The sequence below is a fragment of the Bubalus kerabau genome, chromosome 15 (assembly GCF_029407905.1).
Source record: "Bubalus kerabau isolate K-KA32 ecotype Philippines breed swamp buffalo chromosome 15, PCC_UOA_SB_1v2, whole genome shotgun sequence".
NCBI lineage: Eukaryota > Metazoa > Chordata > Mammalia > Artiodactyla > Bovidae > Bubalus > Bubalus kerabau.
In genome coordinates, this window is record NC_073638.1 from 47,392,572 (window position 1) to 47,396,125 (window position 3,554).

The following is a 3,554-nucleotide window of genomic DNA, read 5'->3' on the forward strand; positions in this document are numbered from 1 at the left end:
GACTGACCGCTGTCACAAGGAGAGGGTCATAAATTGTCAGCAGGCCCCCTGGCCAGAAGATGATGTAACACCCCTAAGACCTTTGTATGTATTTGTATAAAGCACCTGACTTTAATAAAAGTCAGGACTGCTGACCCCGCGTGACTTTTGTATAACATCTCAGTGTATAAAAACAGACCCTGGAAAAATAAAGAATGGGATCAGTTCCTCAAAAGACTGGTCTCCCAATGTCATTCTTTCTCTCAACCTCTGGCTGAGTTCCCATCTGGAACATGGAGGCTCGTCAAGCCTACTAATTATGCCTGGGCTTCTAAATCTGACCAGGGAGGCCTTAGTGTCTCCTCTCCTTCGGGAGAATGGGAGGATGCCTGCGGCCTATGTAGGTGACATAAATTCCTTGTCTTGGAATTTTATTAGCTTTTCACGTAAACCAAGTTAATCAGCCTCTTTTCTCCACTGAATTTTCTTATTGAGCTATCCTTATTTTATTACTCTTTATATCTCTAATTAACATTTAATTAAGGCCAGTGTATTCGCTGATGACATCTCTCCTTCGAATTTGCCTGGATCCACCGGGGCTGGACCCTGGCAAGTGGCCCCTATACTGTATTGGTGTTTTTCTTTCTGGCTTACTTCACTCTGTATAATAGGCTCCAGTTTCATCCACCTCATTAGAACTGATTCAAATGTATTCTTTTTAATGGCTGAGTAATACTCCATTGTGTATATGTACCACTGCTTTCTTCTCCATTCATCTGCTGATGGACATCTAGGTTGCTTCCATGTCCTGGCTATTATAAACACTGCTGTGATGAACATTGGGGTACATGTGTCTCTTTCAATTCTGGTTTCCTCGGTGTGTATGCCCAGCAGTGGGATTGCTGGGTCATAAGGCAGTTCTATTTCCATTTTTTAAAGGAATCTCCACACTGTTCTCCATAGTGGCTGTACTAGTTTGCATTCCCACCAACAGTGTAAGAGGGTTCCCTTTTCTCCACACCCTCTCCAGCATTTATTGCTTGTAGACTTTTGGATCGCAACCATTCTGACTGGCGTGAAATGGTACCTCATAGTGGTTTTGATTTGCATTTCTCTGATAATGAGTGATGTTGAGCATCTTTTCATGTGTTTGTTAGTCATCTGTATGTCTTCTTTGGAGAAATGTCTATTTAGTTCTTTGGCCCATTTTTTGATTGGGTCATTTATTTTTCTGGAATTGAGCTGTAGGAGTTGCTTGTATATTTTTGAGATAAGTTCTTTGTCAGTTGCTTCATTTGCTATTATTTTCTCCCATTCTGAAGGTTGTCTTTTCACCTTGCTTATAGTTTCCTTTGTTGTGCAGAAGCTTTTAGTTTAATTAGGTCCAATTTGTTTATCTTTCCTTTTATTTCCAATATTCTGGGAGGTGGGTCATAGAGGATCCTGCTGTGATGTATGTTGGAGAGTGTTTTGCCTATGTTCTTCTCTAGGAGTTTTATAGTTTCTGGTCTTATGTTTAGATCTTTAATCCATTGTGAGTTTATTTTTGTGTATGGTGTGAGAAATGGTCTAGTTTCTTTCTTTTACAAGTGGTTGACCAGTTTTCCCAGCACACGTGTTAAAGAGATTGTCTTTAATCCATTCTTGCCTTCTTTGTCAAAGATAAGGTGTCCATATGTGCGTGGATTTATCTCTGGGCTTTCTATTTTGTTCCATTGATCTATATTTCTGTCTTTGTGCCAGTACCATACTGTCTTGATGATTGTGGCTTTGTAGTAGAGCCTGAAGTCAGGCAGGTTGATTCCTCCAGTTCCATTCTTCTTTCTCAAGATTGCTTTGGCTATTCGAGGTTTTTTGTATTTCCATACAAATTGTGCAATTATTTGTTCTAGCTCTGTGAAGAATATTGTTGGTAGCTTGATAGGGATTGCATTGAATCTATAGATTGCTTTGGGTAGTGTACTCATTTTCACTATATTGATTCTTCCAATCCATGAACATGGTATATTTCTCCATTTATTAGTGTCTTCTTTGATTTCTTTCACCAGTGTTTTATAGTTTCCTATATATAGGTCTTTAGTTTCTTTAGGTAGATATATTCCTAAGTATTTTATTCTTTCCGTTGCAATGGTGAATGGAATTGTTTCCTTAATTTCTCTTTCTATTTTCTCATTATTAGTGTATAGGAATGCAAGGGATTTCTGTGTGTTGATTTTATATCCTGCAACTTTACTATATTCATTGATTAGTTCTAGTAATTTTCTGGTGGAGTCTTTAGGGTTTTCTATGTAGAGGATCATGTCATCTGCAAACAGTGAGAGCTTTACTTCTTCTTTTTCAGTTTGGATTCCTTTTATTTCTTTTTCTGCTCTGATTGCTGTGGCCAAAACTTCCAAAACTATGTTGAATAGTAATGGTGAAAGTGGGCACCCTTGTCTTGTTCCTGACTTTAGAGGAAATGCTTTCAATTTTTCACCATTGAGGATAATGTTTGCTGTGTGTTTGTCATATATAGCTTTGATTATGTTGAGATATGTTCCTTCTATTCCTGCTTTCTGGAGAGTTTTTATCATAAATGGATGTTGAATTTTGTCAAAGGCTTTCTCTGCATCTATTGAGATAGTCATATGGTTTTTATTTTTCAATTTGTTGATGTGGTGTATTACATTGATTGATTTGCGGATATTGAAGAATCCTTGCATCCCTGGGATAAAGCCCACTTGGTCATGGTGTATGATCTTTTTAATGTGTTGTTGGATTCTGATTGCTAGAATTTTGTTAAGGATTTTTGCATCTATGTTCATCAGTGATATTGGCCTGTAGTTTTCTTTTTTTGTGTGGCATCTTTGTCAGGTTTTGGTATTAGGGTGATGGTGGCCTCATAGAATGAGTTTGGAAGTTTGCCTTCCTCTACATTTTTCTGGAAGAGTTTGAGTAGGATAAGTGTTAGCTCTTCTCTCAAATTTTGGTAGAATTCAGCTGTGAAGCCGTCTGGACCTGGGCTTTTGTTTGCTGGAAGGTTTCTGATTACAGTTTCAATTTCCGTGCTTGTGATGGGTCTGTTAAGATTTTCTATTTCTTCCTGATCCAGTTTTGGAAAGTTGTACTTTTCTAAGAATTTGTCCATTTCTTCCACGTTGTCCATTTTATTGGCATATAATTTCTGATAGTAGTCTCTTATGATCCTTTGTATTTCTGTGTTGTCTGTTGTGATCTCCATTTTTATTTCTAATTTTATTGAAAAATATGGAACGCTTCACGAATTTGCATGTCATCCTTGCGCAGGGGCCATGCTAATCTTCTCTGTATCATTCCAATTTTAGTATATGTGCTGCCGAAGCAAGCACATGAGTAGAATATTCTTTCATCATCTTTTATTTTATAATTATTTAAAACCTCCTCAATGATTCAGCCTGCTAGCTCTAATTTAGTTGTAAACCATAATTCAGAATTATATTGTTGTTATATTTATTTTCTGTGAAACCTATTTTGTGTTAATAATGGGGAAGATAACATAAAATTAATTGGGAATTCTTACTCAGTGCCTCAGATATACATCATTTATTGCATTTTAC

The 3,554-nt window shown here is 37.1% G+C and overlaps 1 non-coding gene across 1 annotated transcript; it reads right to left on the reverse strand.

Moving 5' to 3' along the window:
* Positions 1–3,219: 3,219 nt before the first annotated feature.
* On the reverse strand, positions 3,220–3,326 carry LOC129629375 (U6 spliceosomal RNA). The gene has a single exon (XR_008703208.1). It is a non-coding gene; the product is annotated as a U6 spliceosomal RNA (small nuclear RNA).
* Between the last annotated feature and the right edge of the window lie 228 nt (positions 3,327–3,554).